This window comes from Arachis hypogaea, chromosome 11, assembly GCF_003086295.3.
Source record: "Arachis hypogaea cultivar Tifrunner chromosome 11, arahy.Tifrunner.gnm2.J5K5, whole genome shotgun sequence".
In the NCBI taxonomy this organism is placed as follows: domain Eukaryota; kingdom Viridiplantae; phylum Streptophyta; class Magnoliopsida; order Fabales; family Fabaceae; genus Arachis; species Arachis hypogaea.
Window position 1 is genome coordinate 74118277 of NC_092046.1, and position 23709 is coordinate 74141985.

The 23709-nt window shown below is 37.5% G+C and overlaps 1 non-coding gene across 1 annotated transcript; it reads left to right on the forward strand.

Moving 5' to 3' along the window:
• Positions 1–17801: 17801 nt before the first annotated feature.
• LOC112724523 (small nucleolar RNA R71) lies at positions 17802–17909 on the forward strand. The gene has a single exon (XR_003163681.1). It is a non-coding gene; the product is annotated as a small nucleolar RNA R71 (small nucleolar RNA).
• Positions 17910–23709: the final 5800 nt, after the last annotated feature.

Below are 23709 nucleotides of genomic sequence, written 5' to 3' on the forward strand. Positions count from 1 at the left end.
ATAAATTTGTTCTAAATGCTATTGGTCAACAACATAGAAAGCAGATGATAAAAAATATTTACTACAGATCAAATATCCAATAGAGATAGATGACAATTTTGTTAGGTAGCATTTGATAAAGGGACAGAGACAGAAAACTGAGACTGAGAGACAAAAATTGAAATAAATCTTAGTATTCTGTTTGGTGCAAAATGGGAGACAGGAATTAAAACAAGAATGAAACTCTAATTTAATTTGTACAAAAGATAAAATTGGAATTAATTAATTGAAATGAGAGTATTTTAGGTATAAAATGTTATTAAAGTTTCAGTCTCCATCTCTAAAAATTTTAGTCCCCTGTGTCCCTACTTTTTAGAGGTACTGAAATACTGAAATTTTGGAGACAGAGAGAGAAATTTTAGTACCAGTCTCTGAATCAACAAACATGATACTGAGTCTCAGTCATCTCAAAACAAACGCTAGTAATTATGTTGTATTGATCTGTTTGATAGCGTTATTCTTATGTCACTATAAGAAAAATGCTGATTACCGTCAGATCTACCGTCGTCTTGTATTTGATGGTATAAACGGCACCAGAAACCCCTTACTGGCGGATTTTTTTGTCCGACGCTAAATATTGGAAGATTTTCCGTCGGTCTTTTCAATGGACTTGTTGAGTCTGAGATGATGATTACCTTGGATTAATCCGACAGTAACTTTGGCGTCATTTCACTTGAAATGGTGCCAAAACCTACCTTTGGATTAATCCGATGGTAAATTCTACGATAATATTATTATTTAGGGTTAAGTACGATTTTGGTCCTTAAGGTATATGTAAACCTCGTTAAATTAGTAAATAATTAGTCGATAAATTAGTTTTTAATAAAGAAGATTAGAAATGCGAATATTATATTAAATTAGGATAGAGCTCATCGAAACGAGAATTTTGACACTAATTTCGAAGAAATTGGTCCAAGATTGGACCGAATGGGCCGAACTGATTGAACCGGGTCCAAACCGGGCTCGTGGGCCCAACTGGCCAGCACTTAAAAAGAATGAAGCCCTCTCTTTTCTCCCATTCAACAGAAACGAAGCTAAAAGCTTCCAGGGAAGAGAAGAAGAGAAAGCTCTCCGAACCCTTACGGTGATTTTAAAATCCCGTAACTCCTCCGTCCGAGCTCCGATCGCTGCACCGTTTGCAGCCACGCGTCCACCGCGTCGAGCTCTACATTTCTACCAGAACAATTTCATAGGTAAGCCATTAATTACTCTCAGCCACTCTTTTCCCCCAATTTTTTAAAATTAGAAGAGATGTTGAATTTCTTTGATTTTTGATGTTTTAGGATCCAATTAGCTTGAGAAAAACGTTCACTCTTGCTTATGTGAAACTTAGGTAAGATAAGGATACCACAATCCCATTTTAATTTTACTTAATTTGTGTTTTCGGAATTAAATTGGGTATATATGTGTTATAAATGTGTATTAGGTTGTGAATAAATAATTGGAGCTTGAAATTTTGAATATTGGAACTTAGAGGAAGCTGAGCTTAGAGTTTATTGAGCTTTTGAGGGGCTGTCTTGGTTTTAATTAAATTGCTTTGGACGCTACGTGGAAATCGGCCAAGGTATGGTTTAGGTTTCTTGCATTTAATATATAATGTTCTATGAAAACTTAGGCTAGATGACCATAGGATAAGTTGGAATGCAGGTGTATATTGAATGTTTAGTAATTTGTTGATGAACATGTTTGGTTAGTGCTTGTTGGATAATTGGGGATTTGGTTATATGGTGGAGATTGTTATTTATATTGATGTTAGAAAGAAATATGGTTGATTTGTTGATTATATGTTTACAAGAATATTAATGAAAGCTTGATGGAATTGTTGAGAAATGAAATTGTTTAGTGTTATTGAATGGTGGTTAATGGAATGGTGTAGAGTTTTGTTGAGGTTTGTTGCGGGCAATTGTATTGGTATTGACAGGTTTAATATTGAATGGAATGGAAACTTTGAATGAACATGAGGTTTAAAGAGTTTGCAAAACTTTGGTTTTGGGCCGAACTTCGACGGGCTATAACTTGGCTTCTGGAACACCAAATTGATTCCAACTTATTTTAAATGAAAATTGGGTTCGTGAAGTTTATGCTGTTCGAAGAACGGAAGAAAAACGATTGAATTATGCCCGTCGGAAATTTTGATGTCGAATATGTAACTATGCAGGGTGACATTTTATGATTCTGCAGCTTGCCATTGAATCTTTTTTTTTTTTAAAAAACGTACATCCACGCATACGCGTGGCATGGGTTTTGGTGATGCGTATGCGACTGGTCTTATGTGTACGCGTAAGGAGCTAACAACCATGTCCACGCATACGCGTGACCCACGCGCACGCGTGACCCACGCGCACGCGTGACCCACGCGCACGCGTGACCTGAAGTTTTCACCTACGCGTACGCATGACAAGGGATGCGCGCACGAGCTGCACCTTCACACTCCCACGCGTACGCCTGACCCCTATTCCAGCAAACATGATTTTTGAGTTTTAAAACCTTATTTCAAACATCTAAACCTCTCTTTTCATTCCTTTAGTCATAAATAGTGGTGTTAAGCCTGACAGTCAGATGAAGCTAGGAAATGGGATAACCTGGAGATGAAGTAAAGCCAAAAAGAAAATGATGAATTGATTATGAAATGTTACGGATGATTATGAATGATACTTGGCTTGAATGACTAAATGATCTGAGATACGAGATTCCCTGGGTAAAGCACCGTGGCTTGCTACCACGTGTACCAGGTTGAAAACTCGATCAAGATTAAGTTAAGTTAGGCTTAGAAACTCTTAGTAAACTACCTTTTATGGCTTCTGTCTAATACTTTAAGCTCTATAATCTGAGTGTCGGCATTCTAGGATTGCCTCTGGCATTCCCAGGAGCTTATATATTATGTGTGAGGCACCTTTACCATACTGAGAACCTCTGGTTCTCACCCCATACTATGTTGTTGTTTTTCAGATGCAAGTTGAGATCTCGTTAGGCGTCTGGACTCCTAAAGCAAAGTGGTTACTGGGTTATTTTGTTGTACAGTGATGTATATATGTGTACTTAGCTTTATCTTCGCATAACTTGTTCTTTTGATCCTCTTAGAGGTTTATGGAGAGATAGGATTTTGTTTATGTATATTTGGGTTTTGGATATGTATGTATATATGTATAAATATTCTCCGGCCAGCCTTGGCTTTGCGGGCTGAGTTAGGAGATTGTTATTTTGTATCTTTGGCACTCTATTCCTACTTTTGTTATCTTATGTTCGATAGTTATAGTTTTCTTAACACGCAAGTTAACTCGTTCCTTAAGCATTGCGCTTTCATTTTGTGATTTTCACTTCCTCTATTCTTCAAGGCTCCTAGTATATTATAATCTTTCTGCTATTATATGTACACATTTTATTTTAGAGGTCGTAATACCACACCAACTCTGTTTTATGACTTAAGCGTAAAGCTCAGTGTGGTAGGGTGTTACATTATGGTATCAAAGCAGTTTGTTCCTTTAGAGCCTGAAAGACGGACTGATTATGCTTCTGTGCATTCTCTGTATATATGTTTATGTGTTATTAGGATATCTGACTGATATATATAGCATAAAAGTTTGTGAGTATATATTTGGAACTTAAAGCATTAGACCTGCAATATTGAGACTGATCAATTTAATATCACTTGTTTGGTGTATATAGGGACCAGATGTCGACTGGCGGACGCGGTCGCGGGCGAGGTAGAGGTAGGATAGACACCGTTACTCCTGGCCCGGCAGGGAATGATCTAGTAGACTTTATGGCTGCCCTGAAAAATATGGCTGCAGCTATGCAGGCGACAGCCGAGGCACTAGGTAATCAGATAAACCAGGGTAATCACGGGAACAATAATGATGAGGACGACCTTATGATGCTTGTAACATTTCTGAAAGTTCACCCTCTGACCTTTAGGGGAACCTCAAATTCCACTGATGCAGACAATTGGATTCAGGCTATGGAACGGGTGCTACAGGCTCAACAGGTTCCTGAAGAGCAATGGGTTTAATTTGGAACTTATCAGCTACAAGGTGAGGCTCAGTATTGGTGGTAGGAAACACAACGTATCCTACATCCTGATAGTGTTGTGATTCCTTGGGAGGTTTTTCTAACAGAGTTTTATAAGAAATACTTTCCTAATTCAATTAAAAATGCCAAGGAGCTTGAATTGATGCAATTAAAGCAAGGCCAGATGACTGTTACTGAGTATACTAGTAGGTTTGAGGAGTTATGTCGCTTTTCTCATATCTGTCAAGGTGCGCTTGAAGATTTTGCTGAGTGGAAGTGTATTAAGTATGAGGGAGGTCTTTGGAGCGATATTCTGGGCTTTGTTGCACCAATGGAGATTAGAGTATTTTTTGAATTGGTGAATAAGAGCAGGGTGGCTGAAGAATGTGTGAGGAAGGCAGCAACAGAGAAAGGAAGTCTGAGGGTACCTTTTCAGAGGACTCCAGGGAGAAACTTTGCTCTGAGAGGTAGGAATTTCAAGCATGGAGGCTTTGTTCCGCAGCAAAATCAAGGCCATGGTAATTACAGAAGGTCGAATACTAATGTTAATCAGGGAAGAAGGTTTGGAAAGCAGCCACAACATGATTTGAATTGTCAGAGGTGCAGGAAGTATTACCCTGGAGTACTGTGCAGATCAGGACTTGGGGTATACTATTTTTATGGTTAGCCCGGGCATTTGGCTAATAATTGTCCGGAGAAGAAGTATGAGACTGGTAGAGTACAACAGCCAGAGAGAGTGTACACTACTTCTGCAGCAGGTGCTGAGAGATCTGAGACACTGATTAGAGGTAACTGTGAAATGGCTAGTAAAGTTTTAAATGCTTTATTTGATTCAGGAGCAACTCATTCATTTATTGCATTTGAAAAGGCTAATGAGTTAGTATTGAGAATGGTGGTTTTAGGTTATGATTTGAAAGTGCATAATACTACTCATGAAGCTATGGTGACTAGGTTAGGATGTCCACAAGTTTGTTTCCAATACAACAGCTTGAATTTGTGCATGATTTGATTTGTTTGCCGATGACTGGTCTTAATCTCATTCTGCGATTGGATTGGTTATCCAAGAATCATGTTTTCCTTGATTGTTCTAAGAAGTCAGTACAGTTTATGCCAGAAGGGTCAGAAGCGCCGGTTGTGGTGAACAGTTACTATTTGAACTCTATGACAGTAAATTGTTCTGGAACTAAATGTCAGGGTATTATGTTATTAACTGTGGGAGTGTCATGTGATGATCAGAGTTTAGAGCAAATTTCGGTTGTCTGTAAATTTCCAAACGTATTTCCGGATGATATTAATGAATTTCCACCTAACCGAGAGGTTGAATTTGCAATTGAGTTGGTGCCTGGAGCCAGTCCGATTTCGATTACTCCTTACAGGATGTCACCTTTAGAAATGGCTGAACTGAAAGCTCAGCTGGAAGATGTGTTGGGTAAGCACTTCATTCGACCAAGTGTTTATCCGTGGGGAGTGTGATAATGAGTCTTGTCGTGTCGGTCTAAAATTTTTCTTATAGAAATAAGAACTTCGTTGTAAGCATAGCTTCCAAACCAACAAACAATTCTCACATCAAAAATTTGGTTCTGTCACAAGTACAAACCCCAATAAGAATTAACTGACGTATTTAGACTCTGGGTCGTCTCACAAGGAATTGCAATGAAGTGAATGATTATTGGCTATGATGGAACCAAAGGGGGTTTGATTGATAAAAGGGCAAGAAGTTAAATGTGCAAGAATTTAAATGACAAGAAGAGTAACTCAAGCAAGCATTTAAAGAAGACAAGTAATAAAGAGAGGCAATTAATAAAGAGAGACATTCATGGCCAGAATTGAGAATGTAGGCTTTCTATCCTAGTCATGCAATGATTAATTCATCTTACTTAGTTAACTCCAACAAATGGAAGAAGGTATCATGTCATCTTCACATAGGGAGAAAGTCAAACAAGACTAGTTAATCATATCACAATACTAAACAAGAATTTATCTTATTACGTCATCCCCGACGATGGAGGAAGGTATCATGTTATCCTCACACTCGAAGAAAGTCTAATAAGACTAGCTAATCTCAATCCAAAAGTCCTAATCACTTACTAATTGAATTAGCAAGAGATTAGCGTCAATGGAAACAATATTAGCTAACAACTCTAGATCACCAACATGAGTTGGGTATTCATGACTCAAGATTGCCTAATTACTCTTTCCAAGCCAAGAATGCTCAAAAGTCTACTCTAACATCCAACCAAGCATTTTGTTAAACACTTGGAAGGCATAAAAGGAGAGCATAGTAAAAGTGCAACAAATATAAATCTACCAACTACCAATTGCAAGGAAACAAGATCAACAACTCAAATCAACAATAAAAGAACATTAACATCAAATTTCATTAAAAGAGATCCAAATCCAACATGGGTGCATGAACATAAAAGAGGCATAAAAGTAAAATTAACAAGAGAACTAAGAAAATTAGAGTGTAGAAACAGGAAATCATAAAGAAAACAAGATAAAAACATGAAATTAGACCTAGATCTAAGAGAGATTAGCCTAATCCTAACCTAATTCTAGATAGAAGAGGGAGCTTCTCTCTCTAGAAAACTAACTAAAGGCTCATGTTGACTAACTAAGTGCTCCCCCATTTTCTAAATCTTCAATTCTGCATCAAATACCCTCAGAAACAAGTTGGATTTGGGCCTGGGCAGCTCAGAAACCGCCCCCAGCATTTTGCCTTTAAGTGAGTCACGTGCGAGCGTCACGCGTACGTGTGGGTGACACGTACGCGTTGATGGCAAAAACCTCCACCCACGCATATGCGTGCTTGACGCGTGTGTGGCTTGCGAATCTTCAATGCACGTGTATGCGTGCATGACGCGTGCGCGTGGCCCTTAATTCTCCATTTTGCTCATTTCTTTATGAATTCTCCACTTGCATACTTTTCTCTTCATTTCTTCCATCCAATACTTGCCTTATGAACCTGAAATCACTCAACAAACACATCAAGGCATCGAATGGAATTAAAGTGAATTAAAATCACCAATCTAAGGGCCTAAAAAGCATGTTTTTACACATAAGCACAAATTAAGGGAGAATTACAAAACCTGGCTATTTCATTGAATAAATATGGGAAAAAGGTGATAAAATCCCCTAAAATAAGCACAAGATAAACCATAAAATTGGGGTTTATCAAACCTCCCCATACTCAAACTAAGCATGTCTAAAGAGAGAACTTTTGCGTGGTCTAGAAAATTGCAGATAAATCCTCGTTGCAGGTATAGCTTCTAAACCAACAAAAGTCCTTTCTTACAAACGTTTTGGTTGTCACAAGTAACAAACTCCTTTAAAATTGATAACCGAGTATTTAAACCTCGGGTCTTCTTCTCAAGGAATTATAGGGAGGTGTTCTTATTATTGGTTATGAGTCTTGTAAATTGGGGGTTTTGAAAGTAAGGAAGAAGTATGTTAAATAATAAGAAAAATAAAATAGTAATAATAAAATAAACTCTTGGCAAGGTATTAGAACTGAAAGTCCTATCCTAGTTATCCTTATCAATTGTGATGAGAATTGGATTTTAATCCCACTTTGTTAACCTCTAACTATGAAGGTAAATCAAGTGGACTAATTAGTTTGATCCTCAAGTCCTAGTCAATTCCTATGGAAAGACTAGAGTTATTGGAGCAACTCCCAATTTTAACCACTGCTTTATTTGACAACTCAAGCGTTACCAATTACTCAACCAAAGCGAAAAGGGAAGAGAATCTACTCAAATAATTAAGCGTTACCAATTAAAAGCATTCATAAATCTGAAACACATCAAATTACGTCTAAACATAAATTCAAATATAACATGGAAAGATTTATAAGCTAAATTGAAAAGATAAATATCAATTAAAACAATAAGGTAAAAGTAGAAATATAAATTAAAGGAACATTGAACCTGTGATGAAGAAGAAATAATCCTAAATCCTAATCCTAAATTCTAAGAGAGAGGAGAAAACCTCTCTCTCTAAAAACTACATCTAAATCCTAAAATTGTGAATATGAAAGCTTCTTTTATGAATGGATGCATTCTCCCACTTTATAGCCTCTAATCTGTGTTTTTTGGGCCGAAAACTGGGTCAAAAACAGCCCAGAAATCGCCCCCAGCATATTCTGGTACATACAGGTCACGGCAAAGTGACGCGGAGGCGTCGTCCATGCGTTTGTGCGGATTGCACTTTTGCCATGTCACACGTCCGCGTGATCCACGCGTTCGCGTCGCCTGGCATCGGGGCAGCTATGGCAAATTATATATCAAATCGAAGCCCCGGATGTTAGCTTTCCAACGCAACTAAAACCACATCATTTGGACCTCTATAGCTCAAGTTATGATCGTTTGAGTGCGAAGAGGTCAGGCTGGACAGCTTAGCAATTTTTTCAACTTCTTGTATTCCTTCCACTTTTGCATGCTTTCCTCCCATCCTCTGAGCTCTGAAATCACTTAGCACACATATCAAGGCATCTAATGGTAATAAGAGAGGATTAATATTTAGCAAATTAAGACCAAAGAAAACATGTTTTCAATCATAGCACAAAATCAGGAAGCAAAATGTAAAACCATGCAAATAGTATGAATTAGTGGGTAAAGAGTTGATAAAAACCACTCAATTGAGCATAAGATAAACCATGAAATAGTAGTTTATCAACCTCCCCACACTTAAACATTAGCATGTCCTCATGCTAAGCTCAAGAGAAGCTATAAAAGTGAATGAGGAAAGTAAGAAAGTATGAAATGCAACCTATCTATATGAATGCAACTATATGCTAAGATGTTTCTATCTACTTGGTTCAAAGTAAACAAGTTCTCCAAGACAAAAATAATTCAAATTCCACTAATTCAAATCATATAATAAAAGACAAGTAAACTTGTAAGAAGATAGCTCATGAAAGCAGGGAACATAGAATTAAGCACTGAACCCTCACTGGTAGTGTATATCACTCTAGTCTCGCAAGTGTATAGGGTAATTTACTCTACTCTTCTCTAGTCATGCTTTCTAAAACTTTGTTCTTCATCTAACCAATCAACAAATATTTAATGTACCAATGCAAACATCATGAGGTCTTTTTTGGGTTGTAATGGGGCTGAGGTAAAGATAAGGATATATGTATGGCCAAGTGAGCTTTATAAAGTGAATCCTTGATTAGTCTAAGATCTCACCTAACATATACATACTTTATACAATTTTAAAATACTTTACCTAGCTACCCAATTTTTTTCCCACTTTTGTATTACATGCTCATGTATCAAACTTATTTTTGAATTTTTGTCCCATGTGCATTGATTCTTTTTATTTTGCATTTGGGATAATATTATTTTTCTTCTTTTCTTCTCTCTTTTTTTTTTGTATCCCGTTATTTAATTACTTAATATATATATATATATATATATATATATATATATATATATATATATATATTTCAATGCACATGGTAATTTAATTATTTTGATTTCACATGAGCATGCTTCCCAAATTTTCAAATAATTTAATTCAATTTAATTCCCTATTTTTTCATATCATCCCATGTTCCCATAAAATTCTCCACACCTAAATTATACACAATATCTATCTTAAACTAACCAAGGATTCAACTTGGAATTTTTATTTTGTTTTTCTGCTTAAGGCTAGTAATGTGGTTATGAAATAGAAGGGGGTTAAAAAGTTCAAAGTGGCTAACAAGGGTGATGTAAAAGGTATGCTTATTTGGGATAAGTGAGCTAATAACAAATAATGGCCTCAATCATATGCAAGCATGTAAATACACTAAATAATGGACATATAGAATGGAACAAAGCAAAGATTGCAATTATAGAGAAGAAAACACACAAGAATAAAAATTTATGGTTAAATAATGTAACCATATAAATAAGCTCAAAATCTTATAGGTTGTGTGTTCTTAGCTATGATTCATGTTCCAAATACAACTTCAAACAAGTTTTAACATAAAAAAAATTTTCAATTTAAATTAGTGAAATTTTTTAAAAATAGAGTCCTAAAAAGAAATTTATTACTTTAACCAAGTAGTGAAGAAATGCATAAAATCAAACAAACATGCAATTAAACATGCAAATGCAACAACTAATTTAACAAAGAAAATTTAAATATTGGTGTTGAGACAGGAAGGTACTAACCCATGGAGATTGGTATCGACCTCCCCACACTTAAAGATTTCACCGTCCTCGGTGCATGCTGAGATGTGCAGGTGGACGGGTTGTTCCAACTGATGCTTTTCTTCAAGGATTGTGCAGATAGACTTGTTTGTCTCCCCTTTTAGAAGTTTCTCCCTTTTTCCGTCTTCGGTGGCCAGCCTGAAAGAAGAGAAAAAGAAGAAAAGTAACCCAAAATAAAGATAGAAAATAAATAAAATGTGGGTGTTAATGCCAGATGATAAGGGTCTCAATTACATGGTAGCTACAACATGCAAGTGAGAAAATAGTAGAAGTACATGGCAAATCAAGAGTGCAAAAATTTGCAACAATGGGGAAGAGAGTGGGTAAGGAAAGATAATATAAATTCATGTCAATGCAAAAGTAATACAGGTATAAAAGATTGGCATTGATTTAAATAATATTACCTAACCAGAATAACACAAGTCACTAAGCACCCAAAATAATTCAAGAGAAGATGCAACAGTTTAAATAAGAAAATTTTAACACCAAAGAGAAAATAATTAATTTAGAAAAGAAAATAAAAATATGCACAAAATTAAGATGCAATGAATGAAATATGCAAATAAATTAAGTAAAATAAAATGAAAGATAAGAAGAATGAGAAGTTAAAAAAGATGAAGAAAAAGAAAGAAAGAAAGGAGAGAGAAAGAAGAAAAGATAGAAGAATTTAGGATTAGAAAAAAAAGATAAGATAATTGGCACTGATCTGGATAAGTTGTGCGACGCATGCGACGCGGACGTGTGGTTCACGCGTTCGCGCGGTGCGCGATAAGGTCAGGTGACGCGGACGCGTGGGTCACGCGATCGCGTGGGCTGATTTTTGCGATTGGCACGAGTGCAGCCTCGCGTTCGCACAACTCTCTGTTCGAAACTTTTTTCGCCAAATTTTTGGGTGACGCGGTCGCGTGGTTGACGCGATCGCGTGGATGGCCTTTCTTTTAAAAATAACGCGAACGCGTGGGGCACGCATTCGCGTGGTAGGGCTTGTGCTGCTAGCATGGTTCCAGCCCCACTCTATCATAACTTTCTGCCATACACCTCTTTACGTCGATTTCACAGGGCCACGCATTCGCGTTGGTGACGCGGGCGCGTGGGAGGCATTTTTCCCACATGACGCGGACGGGTCAGCGACGTGGTCGCGTGGATCAATTTTGTGCAAAAGGCACGCCTCCAGCCACGCTTTCGCGTGACTCTCTGTTCACGTTTCTTTTCTTCCAAACGCACTGGTGACGCGGACGCGTCGGCGATGCTGTCGCGTCGCGTGCAATTTTTTTTATGCAGTATGCAGAATGCAATGCTAATGTAGATGAAATAAATAATTCCAGGTTCAATGAAAATAAAATAAAATAAAAACAAACCAAACGAAATAAAATTGAAAAAGGAACGATCATACCATGGTGGGTTATCTCCCACCTAGCACTTTTAGTTAAAGTCCTTAAGTTGGACATTTGATGAGCTTCCTGTTATGGTGGCTTATGCTTGAACTCATCCAGGAATCTCCACCAATGTTTGTGATTCCAATATCCTCCGGGATCCCAAATCTTATTTCTACACCCGTCTTCATGTTGATTATCATGATTCCATCCAGGTGGTTTAGCTTTAGAATTCTCAGTGAAGCGTCCAAATAACTTCCTAGACCCATTCAGTTGAGCTTTACACTAACCTTTGCATTTAAACTTTGAGATTTCCACCATATTGAATCTTGCATGATGACTCCTACCACTAACCATCTTCCTCTTACTCTTAAAGCCACAAAGAGCTCTAAGTTGCCCATCTGTCTCAAGTAAACCATATTCAAGTGGAATGAGAAAGCTAAGGGATATGAATTTTACCCACTTGAATGTTGTATTAGGTGGTAATGGCCTTTGGGGAGAGGTCTCCAGTAACTTTGGCAAGGTGATTTTAAGCTCCACTCCCTTGTGCTCTTCTTGGACAACTTCCTCCTCATTGTAAGCATCTTCAATTTCAACCTCTTCCTCTTGGTAGCTTTCTTCCAATTCAATCTCCTCATCATTACTTTCCAAGGGCATGGGAGGTTGTGCTTCTTCTTCTTTAATCTCCATCTCTTGATCAACCTCTTCCAAGTCTTCAACCAGGGTATGCCTTGGAGGTTGTACACCCTCCTCAAGATCAACATCAAACACCATGGAAGGAGGCTCTGTGACTGGACTTTCCAATGGAGGTACAGCATCTCTTAAGTCTACAACCACTTCTTCCTTTTTAATAATTGCTGCTTTGGCCAGCTGTTTAAGTATAAAATCGTACTCATCCTCGATGATTTTCTTTCCATGACAACACCTTTCAACTACTCCTTCATCTTCAAGGGTCTCTCCTACCTTTACCCGTAGGGCCTCCTCTAGCTCCTTATGAAGTATGGATTCGCGAAGATGATTCCTTCTTTCCTGTTCCATATCAATAGCATAATTGGGATCATCTTGCTCTTGGATTGATGGATGTGGGTGCTCTTCCATGGAGGGTGGTGATGGGATGAAAAGATCATTATATGGTTGAAAAGGAAGTGCACTAGAGCTTGAGGGTTGAATATTGGAGGTAGAGGGTTGGTTCATGCGGGATATAAGATTTTGGAGTGTAGAGGTGAGACCAATAATGTTAGAGATGAGTGTATTGTTATCCAATGGAGGTTGGGGTAGATCTATGTATGGTTCATTTGGTTCATAGGGTGGTTGGTTTGGTGGATGTGGGTTAGGGTCATATGGAGGTAAATGGTGTAAAGGGGCTTGTGAGTTTGGTGGTTCAAAGGTATGTTGGGGAGGTGGTTCATAAGCATATGATGGGGGTCCATCATATCTATCATCTTGGTATGCACCTCGGAATGGTTTTTGACCATAGTGATTTGGTGGGTGATGGTTGTCATGAAGGGGTCCACCATAACTATTGTCTTGACATGCATTGTTGAATGGTCGTTGTCCATGGTATTTTGGAAGGTGTTGTTGCCTAAAGGGTTGATCAGATCCTCGTGGCTCCTTCCATCTCTGATTGTTTTGACCTTGATACATGTTCCTGTTATAATTTCCATTCCTTGCAACAGCATTGGAACCAAACTCAAAGCGATAGGGGTGAGAATTCATAGTAACTAATAAAAATTAAAAAATAAAAACAAATAAACAAGCAAAGGAAAATAAAATAAAATAAAATAAAATAAGAGAAAAGATTTGAAATTTGAAATTTGAATTTGAAATAAGATAAGATAAGATTTTTGAAAGAGATATGATTTTTTTTTTTTGAAAAAAAATTGAATTTTGAAATTTAAAACTAAGATAAGATAAGATAAAAAAAATTTTAAAATAAAAATATGAAAATTATTTTTTTTTTGAAAAATATTTACAATAACCAATAATAATAAGGCACACGTTTGCAGTTCCCCGGCAACGGCGCCATTTTGAAGAGAGAACTTTTGCGTGGTCTAGAAATTTGCAGATAAATCCTCGTTGCAGGTATAGCTTCCAAACCAACAAAAGTCCTTTCTTACAAACGTTTTGGTTGTCACAAGTAACAAACCCCTTTAAAATTGATAACCGAGTATTTAAACCTCGGGTCGTCTTCTCAAGGAATTGCAGGGAGGTATTCTTATTATTGGTTATGAGTCTTGTAAATTGGGGATTTTGAAAGTAAGGAAGAAGTATGTTAAATAATAAGAAAAATAAAATAGTAATAATAAAATAAACTCTTGGCAAGGTATTAGAACTAGAAGTCATATCCTAGTTATCCTTATCAATTGTGATGAGAATTGGATTTTAATCCCACTTTGTTAACCTCTAACTATGAAGGTAAATCAAGTGGACTAATTAGTTTGATCCTCAAGTCCTAGTCAATTCCTATGGAAAGACTAGAGTTATTGGAGCAACTCCCAATTTCAACCACTGCTTTATTTGACAACTCAAGCGTTACCAATTACTCAACCAAAGCGAAAAGGGAAGAGAATCTACTCAAATAATTAAGCGTTACCAATTAAAAGCATTCATAAATCTGAAACACATCAAATTACGTCTAAACATAAATTCCATCTTTAGTTGTCCCATGTTGGAACTTAATTCTCCTAGGGAGGTATTGATTTGCTCCCAATAGTTCTGTGGAGGGAAGTACATCCCTTGAGGCATCTCAGGGATTTCATGGTGAGGAATTTCATCATGCTCTTATTGAGGTCCATGATCTCTTGTTTGCTCCATCCTTTTCTTAGTGATGGGCTTGTCCTCATCAATGAGGATATCTCCCTGTATGTCAATTCCAACTGAATTGCAGAGGTGGCAAATATGGTGAGGAAAGGCTAACCTTGCTAAAGTAGATGACTTGTCAGCCACCTTGTAGAATTCTTGAGGTATAATCTCATGAACTTCCACTTCTTCCCTAATCATGATACTATGGATCATGATGGCCCGGTCTACAGTAACTTCAGACCGGTTGCTAGTAGGAATAATTGAGCATTGGATGAACTCCAACCATCCTCTAGCTACAGGCTTAAGGTCCGGTCTTCTCAATTGAACTGGCTTGCCTCTTGAGTCAACTTTTCATTGAGCTCCTTCCACACATATGTTCATGAGGACTTGGTCCAACCTTTGATCAAAGTTGACCCTTCTAGTGTAGGGGCGTGCATTTTCTTGCATCATTGGCAAGTTGAACGCCAACCTTACATTTTCCGGACTGAAATCTAAGTATTTCCCCCGAACCATTGTAAGCCAATTATTTGGATTTGGGTTCCTACTTTGATCATGGTTCCTAGTGATCCATGCGTTTGCATAGAACTCTTGAACCATTAAGATCCCGACTTGTTGAATAGGATTAGAGAGAACTTCCCATCCTCTTCTTCTAATCTCTTGTCGGATCTCCGGATATTCGCTCTTTTTGAGCTTAAAAGGAACCACAGGGATTACCTTTTTCTTGGCCACAACTTCATAGAAGTGGTCTTGATGGACCTTTCAGATGAATCTCTCCATCTCCCATGACTCAGAGGTGGAAGCAATTGCCTTCCCTTTCCTCTTTCTTGAGGTTTCTCTGGCCTTAGGTGCCATTGATGGTTATGGAAAAACAAAAAGCAATGCTTTTACCACACCAAACTTAAAAGGTTTTCTCATCCCCGAGCAAAAGAAGAAAGGAAGTAGTAGAAGAAGAAGAAAATGGAGGAGATGGAGGGAGAAGGTGTATTCGGCCAAGGAGGAGAAGTGGTGGTTGTAATGTGTGAAAATGGAGTAGTGTTGAGGGGTTTATATAGGGGTGGGGTAGGTGGGTAGGTTTCGACCATTAGGGTTGGGTTTGGGAGGGAAAAGAATTTGAATTTTGGAGGTAGGTGGGGTTTATGGGGAAAAGTGGATGGATGTGAGTGGTTAAGGGTATTTAGGGAAGAGGTATGGAGGTGATTGGTGAAGGGTATTTGGGGAAGAGAGTTATAAAAAGGTGTGAAGATGAGGGAAGAAGAGGTGGGGTAGGTGGGGATCCTGTGGGGTCCACAGATCCAGTGGGGTCAAAGACTTAGCATCCCTGCTCCAATTAGGCGTGCAAAACACCCTTAGAATGTATGTCTGGCATTAAACGCCAGCTTACTGCTTGTTTCTGGCATTTAATGCCAATTCCATGCTCTGTTCTGGCGTTAAACGCCAGCCTGGTGCTTGTTTCTGGCATTTAACGCCATCTTGATGCTTCTTTCTGGCGTTAAACGCCAGTTTGATGCTTCTTATTGGCATTTAAACGCCAGTAAGCTCTTCCTCCAGGGTGAGCTGTTTTTAATGCTGTTTTTGATTTTGCAGTAGTTTTTGTGACTCTACATGATCATCAACCTAAAAAAAATAACAATAAAAAATAAATAGATATAATTAAATAACATTGGGTTGCCTCCCAACAAGCGCTTCTTTAAAGTCAATAGCTTGACAGTGAGCTCTCATGGAGCCTCACAGATGTTCAGAGCATTGTTGGGACCTCCCAAAACCAAACTTAGAGTTTGAATGTGGGGGTTCAACACCAAACTTAGAGTTTGACTGTGGGGGCTTTGGTTGACTCTGCAGTGAGAGAAGCTTTTCATGCTTCCTCTCCATGGTTACAGAAGGAGATCCTTGAGTTTTAAACACAAGGTTGTCCTTATTTAGTTGAAGGACCAACTCTCCTCTGTTCACATCAATCACAGCTTTTGCTGTGGCTAGGAAGGGTCTTCCAAGGATGATGGATTCATCCTCATCCTTTCCAGTGTCTAGGATTATGAAATCAGCAGGGATGTAAAAGTCTTCAACCTTTACTAACAAGTCCTCTACTAATCCATAAGCCTATTTCATTGATTTGTTTGCCATCTCTAGTGAGATTCTTGCAGCTTGTACCTCAAAGATTTCTAGTTTCTCCGTTACAGAGAGTGGCATGAGGTTTATCCCTGACCCAAGGTCACACAGAGCCTTCTCAAAGGTCATGGTGCCTATGGTACAAGGTATGAAGAACTTTTCGGGATTTGGTTTCTTCTGAGGCAATGTCTGCCTTATCAATGCACTGAGTTCATTGGAGAACAAGGGGGGTTCATCCTCCCAAGTATCATTACCAAATAAACTGACATTCAACTTCATGATGGCTCCTAGATATTTAGCAACCTGCTCTTCACTGATGTCTTCATCCTCTTCAGAGGAAGAATAGTCATCAGAGCTCATGAATGGTAAAAGGAGGTTCAATAGAATCTCTATAGTCTCTAGTTGAGCCTCAGATTCCTTTGGTTCCTCAAAGGGAAACTCCTTATTGGTTAGTGAACATCCCAGGAAGTCTTCCTCACTAGGATTCACGTCCTTCTCCTCCTCTCTGGGTTCAGCCACACCAAGTAAGGTAATGGCCTTACACTCTCTTTTTGGATTCTCTTCTGTATTGCTTGGGAGAGTACTAGGAGGAGTTTCAGTGACTCTTTTACTCAGCTGGCCCACTTGTGCCTCCAAATTTCTAATGGAGGATCTTGTTTCATTCATGAAACTTAGAGTGGCCTTAGATAGATCAGAGACTATATTTGCTAAGCTAGATGGATTCTGCTCAGAATTCTCTATCTGTTGCTGAGTGGATGATGGAAAAGGCTTGCTATTGCTAAATCTGTTTCTTCCACCATTATTAAAGCCTTGTTGAGGCTTTTGTTGATCCTTCCATGATAAATTTGGATGATTTCTCCATGAGGGATTATAGGTGTTTCCATAGGGTTCCCCCATGTAATTCACCTCTGCTATTGCAGAGTTCTCAAGATCATAAGCCTCTTCTTCAGAAGATGCCTCTTTAGTACTGTTGGATGCAGCTTGCAATCCATCCAGACTCTGAGAAATCATATTGACTTGCTGAGTCAATATTTTATTCTGAGCCAATATGGCATTCAGAGTATCTTTCAAGAACTCCCTTCCTCTGAGGCGTCCCATTACTCAAAGGATTCCTTTCAGAAGTGTACATGAACTGGTTTTTTGCAACCATGTCAATGAGTTCCTGAGCTTCTGCAGGTGTTTTCTTTAGGTGAATAGATCCACCTGCAGAATGGTCCAATGACATCTTTGATAATTCAGACAAACCATCATAGAATATATCCAGGATGGTCCATTCTGAAAGCATGTCAAAAGGACACTTTTTGGTCAGTTGCTTGTATCTCTCCCAAGCTTCATAGAGGGATTCACCTTCGTTCTGTTTGAAGGTTTGAACATCCACTCTAAGTTTGCTAAGCTTTTGAGGAGGAAAGAACTTGGCTAAGAAAGCCGTGACCAGCTTATCCCAAGAGTTCAGGCTATCTTTAGGTTGAGAGTCCAACCATATTCTAGCTCTGTCTCTTATAGCAAATGGGAAAAGCATAAGCCTGTAGACCTCGGGATCAACCCCATTGGTCTTAACAGTATCATAGATTTGCAAGAATTCAGTTAAGTACTGAAAAGGATCGTCTGATGGAAGTCCATGAAACTTGCAATTCTGTTGCATCAGAGAAACTAATTGAGGCTTTAGCTCAAAATTGTTTGCTCCAATGGCAGGGATTGAGATGCTTCTTCCATGTAAGTTGGAGTTTGGTGCAGTAAAGTCACCAAGCATCTTCCTTGCATTGTTGTTGGGTTCGACCATGTCTCCTTCTTTTTCGAAAATTCTCTGTAAGGTTTTCTCTGGATTGTTGTATTTTAGCTTCTCTTAGTTTCTTCTTCAGAGTCCTTTCAGGTTCAGGATCTGCTTCAACAAGAATGTTCTTATCCTTGCTCCTACTCAAATGAAAAAGAAGGGAACAGAAAATAATAGGGATCCTCTTTGCCACAGTAGAGAGGTTTCTTTATATGAGTAGAAGAGAAGAGAAGAAAAAGAATTCGAACACAGAAAGAGGGAGAGGGTTCGAATTTTTAAAAAGAAGAGAAGTGTTAGTAGATAAATAAAATAATTAGAAAGAGATGAGGGAGAGAGAATTTCGAAAATTAGAAGAAGAAAAAAAGAAAAATATTTTTGTTTTTCTTTTATTTATTAATTAGAATTCAAAAAAGTTAGAAGAAACAATTAATTAATTAAAAAAATTTTTGAAAAAGAGGGAGGTGATTTTCGAAAATTAGGAGAGAGAAATAGTTAGGTGGTTTTGAAAAAGATTTTGAAATTAATTTTAAAAAGATATGAAGTTGGAAAAAGATATTTTGAAAAGATATGATTTTGAAAAGATATGGTTTTAAAAAGATATGATTTGAAATTTATTTTGAAAAAAGATTTGATTTTTTTTAAATCACAATTAATGACTTGACTCACAAGAAATCACAAGATATGATTCTAGAGTTTAAAGTTTGAATCTTTCTTAACAAGAAAGTAACAAACTTGAAATTTTTTGAATCAAAACATTAATTGTCAAAGCAATTTTCGAAAATATGAAGTGAAAATAGGAAAAAGATTTTGAAAAACTTTGAAAAGGATTTTTGAGAATTTTCGAAAACAAAGGAAAATAAAATGAAAAAGATTTGATTTTGAAAAAGATTTTGGAAAGATAGATTTTTGAAATTGAAATCTTGACTTGACTAACAAGAAACAACTAATTTTAAAAATTTTTGAAAAAGTCAACCCAAAGATTTCGAAATTTATGAGTGAAAAAAGGAAAAGATATTTTTTTATTTTTGAATTTTAATGATGAGGGAGAAAAACATCAAAAAGACTCAATGCATGAAAATTTTGGATCAAAACAAATGATGCATGCAAGAACACTATGAATGTCAAGATGAACAGCAAGAACACTTTGAAGATCATGATGAACATCAAGAACTTATTTTTGAAAAATTTTCAAGAAAAGAAAACATGCAAGACACCAAACTTAGAAATTTTTAATTTTTAGACACTATGAATGCAAGAATGCATATGAAAAATAAGATGCAACATACAACAAGAAAATATGAAGATCAAACAAGAGGATTCATCAAGAACAACTTGAAGATCATGAAGAATGCAATGCATGAATTTTCGAAAAATGCAAGAAAGAGATAAACATGCAATTGACACCAAACTTATGACTTGACACTAGACTCAAACAAGAAACACAAAATTATTTTTTTTGGGTCTTTTTTTTTTGGTATTTTTCGAAATTATATTGGAAAAAGAAAATAAGAAATTCAAAAATTTTAATAAGGATTCCAGGAATCTTTCAACGTTAGTCTAAAGCTCCAGTCCAGGAATTAGACATGGCTTAATAGTCAGCCAAGCTTTTCATGAAAGCTTCGGTCTAAAACACTAGACATGGCCAATGGCCAGCCAAGCTTCAGCATACATAGTTCAAGCATGTGAAAAAGAAGCCTCAGTCTAAAAGAATTTAGACATGGCTTTACAGCCAGCCAGGCTTCAACATGTTATCTTGAAACTCTAGAATTCATTCTCAATATTTCTGAAGAAAAATATTTTTTTTTCGAAAACAGAGGAAAAATTTTTGAAAGATTTTTGAAAAATTTTTTGAAAATAAAACAAAAAGAAAATTACCTAATCTGAGCAATAAGATGAACCGTCAGTTGTCCAAACTCGAACAATCCTCGGCAACGGCACCAAAAACTTGGTGCACGAAATCGTGATCGTTAATTCCTTGGTAACGGCGCCAAAAACTTTATACGCACATTCATAATCTTAGTTCTTTGTCATAACTTCGCACAACTAACCAGCAAGTGCACTGGGTCGTCCAAGTAATAAACCTTACGTGAGTAAGGGTCGATCCCACGGAGATTGTCAGCTTGAAGCAAGCTATGGTCACCTTGTAAATCTCAGTCAGGCGGATTCAAATGGTTATAGAGTTTTAATAATTAAAAGATAAATAAAACGTAAAATAATGATAGAGATACTTATGTAATTCATTGGTGAGAATTTCAGATAAGCGTATAGAGATGCTTAGTTCCTTCTGAATCTTCGCTTTCCTACTGCTTTCATCCAATCTTTCATACTCCTTTCCATGGCAAGTTGTATGTTGGGCATCACCGTTGTCAATGGCTACATCCCGTCCTCTCAGTGAAAATGGTCCAAATGCGCTGTCACCGCACGGCTAATCATCTGTCGGTTCTCGATCATGCTGGAATAGGATTCAGTAATCCTTTTGCGTCTGTCACTACACCCAGCACTCGCGAGTTTGAAGCTCGTCACAGCCATCCCTTCCCAGATCCTACTCAGAATACCATAGACAAGGTTTAGACTTTTCAGATCTCAAGAATGGCCACCAATAATTCTAGCCTATACCACGAAGACTCTGATCGTAGATCAGGAGGCTAAGAGATATGCATTCAAGCTTGTTTGCATGTAGAACGGAAGTGTTTGTCAGGCACACATTCATAAGTGAGAATGGTGATGAGCGTCACATAATCATCACATTCATCATGTTCTTGTGTGCTAATGAATATCTTAGAGAAGAAATAGGCTTGAATTGAATAGAAAAATAATAGTACTTTGCATTAATTCATGAGGAACAACAGAGCTCCACACCTTAATGTATAGTGTGCAGAAACTCTACCGTTGAAAATACATAAGTGAAAATAGGGTAGACATGGCCGGGTGGCCAGCCTCCCATGGAGGTCTCAGAATGTAAAAGTTACATAATGTGTTCCAGAGATGTGAAATAAATCACTAAAAGTAGTTTTTATACTACACTAGTAACTAGGGTTTACAGAAATGAGTAAATGATGCAGAAATCCACTTTCGGGCCCACTTGGTGTGTGTTTGGGCTGAGCATTGAAGCTTTCATGTGTAGAGGTCTTTCTTGGAGTTGAACGCCAGTTTGTAACTTGTTTCTGGCGTTTAACTCTGCTTTGCAACTTGTTTCTGGCGTTTAACGCCAGAATAGGGCAGAAAGCTGGCGTTGAACGCCAGTTTGCGTCATCTAAACTTGGGTAAAGTATGGACTATTATATATTTCTGGAAAGCCCTGGATGTCTACTTTCTAACGCAGTTGAGAGCGCGCCATTTGGACTACTGTAGCTCTAGAAAATCCACTTTGAGTACAGGGAGGTCAAAATCCAACAGCATCCGCAATCCTTCTTCAGCCTCTGAATCAGATTTTTGCTCAAGTCCCTCAATTTCAGTCAGAAATTACCTGAAATCACAGAAAAATACACAAACTCATAGTAAATTCCAGAAACATGATTTTTATTTAAAAACTAATAAAAATATATTAAAAACTAACTAAATCATACTAAAAACTATGTAAAAATAATGCCAAAAAGCGTATAAATTATCCGCTCATCAAAGGAACAAAGGGGCTTTGATTGATAAAAGGGCAAGAAGTTAAATGTGCAAGAATTTAAATGACAAGAAGAGTAACTCAAGCAAGCATTTAAAGAAGACAAGTAATAAAGAGAGGCAATTAATAAAGAGAGACATTCATGGCAAGAATTGAGAATGTAGGCTTTCTATCCTAGTCATGCAATGATTAATTCATCTTACTTAGTTAACTCGAACAAATGGAAGAAGGTATCATGTCATCTTTACATAGGGAGAAAGTCAAACATGACTAGTTAATCATATCACAATACTAAACAAGAATTTATCTTATTACGTCATCCCCGACGATGGAGGAAGGTATCATGTTATCCTTATACTCGAAGAAAGTCTAATAAGACTAGCTAATCTCAATCCAAAAGTCCTAATCACTTACTAATTGAATTAGCAAGAGATTAGCGTCAATGGAAATAATATTAGCTAACAACTCTAGATCACCAACATGAGTTGGGTATTCATGACTCAAGATTGCCTAATTACTCTTTCCAAGCCAAGAATTCTCAAAAGTCTACTCTAACATCCAACCAAGCATTTTGTCAAACACTTGGAAGGCATAAAAGGAAAGCATAGTAAAAGTGCAAGAAATATAAATCTACCAACTACCAATTGCAAGGAAACAAGATCAACAACTCAAATCAACAATAAAAGAACATCAACATCAAATTTCATTAAAAGAGATCCAAATCCAACATGAGTGCGTGAACATAAAAGAGGCATAAAAGTAAAATTGACAAGAGAACTAAGAGAATTAGAGTGTAGAAACAAGAAATCATAAAGAAAACAAGATGAAAACATGAAATTGGACCTAGATCTAAGAGAGCTTAGCCTAATCCTAACCTAATTCTAGAGAGAAGAGGGAGTTTCTCTCTCTAGAAAACTAACTAAAGGCTCATGTTGACTAACTAAGTGCTCCCCCCTTTGCTCAATCTTCAATTCTGCATCAAATACTCTCAGAAACAAGTTGGATTTGGGCCTGGGCAGCTCAGAAATCGCCCTCAGCATTTTTCCTTTAAGTGAGTCACGTGCGAGCGTGGGTGACGCGTGCGCATCGATGGCAAAAACCTCCACTCACGCATATGCGTGCTTGACGCGTGCGCGTGGCCCTTAATTCTCCATTTTGCTCATTTCTTTATGAATTCTCCACTTGCATGCTTTCCTCTTCATTTCTTCCATCCAATACTTGCCTTATGAGTCTGAAATCACTCAACAAACACATCAAGACATCGAATGGAATTAAAGTGAATTAAAATCACCAATCTAAGGGCCTAAAAAGCATGTTTTTACACTTAAGCATAAATTAAGAGAGAATTACAAAACTATGCTATTTCATTGAATAACTGTGGGAAAAGGTGATAAAATCCCCTAAAATAAGCACAAGATAAACCACAAAATTGGGATTTATCAGAGTGCCAGTGTTACTGGTAAAGAAGAAGGACAGAAGTATGTGTTTGTGTATCGATTATCGGCAATTGAATAACATCACTGAAGAATAAATATCTGCTACCTAGAATCGACGACCTAATGGATCACTTACAGGGTGCCGGTGTGTTTTCAAAGAGTGATTTGAGATCCGGGTATCATTAGATAAGGGTTAGAGATGAAGATATTCTAAAAACTGCTTTCAGGACACGTTATAGACATTATGAGTATACGGTGATGTGTTTTGGATTGACTAATGCTCCGGCAGTATTCATGGATTATATGAACATGATTTTCTAGCAGTACCTAGATAAGTTTGTCATTGTTTTCATTGATGATATTCTTG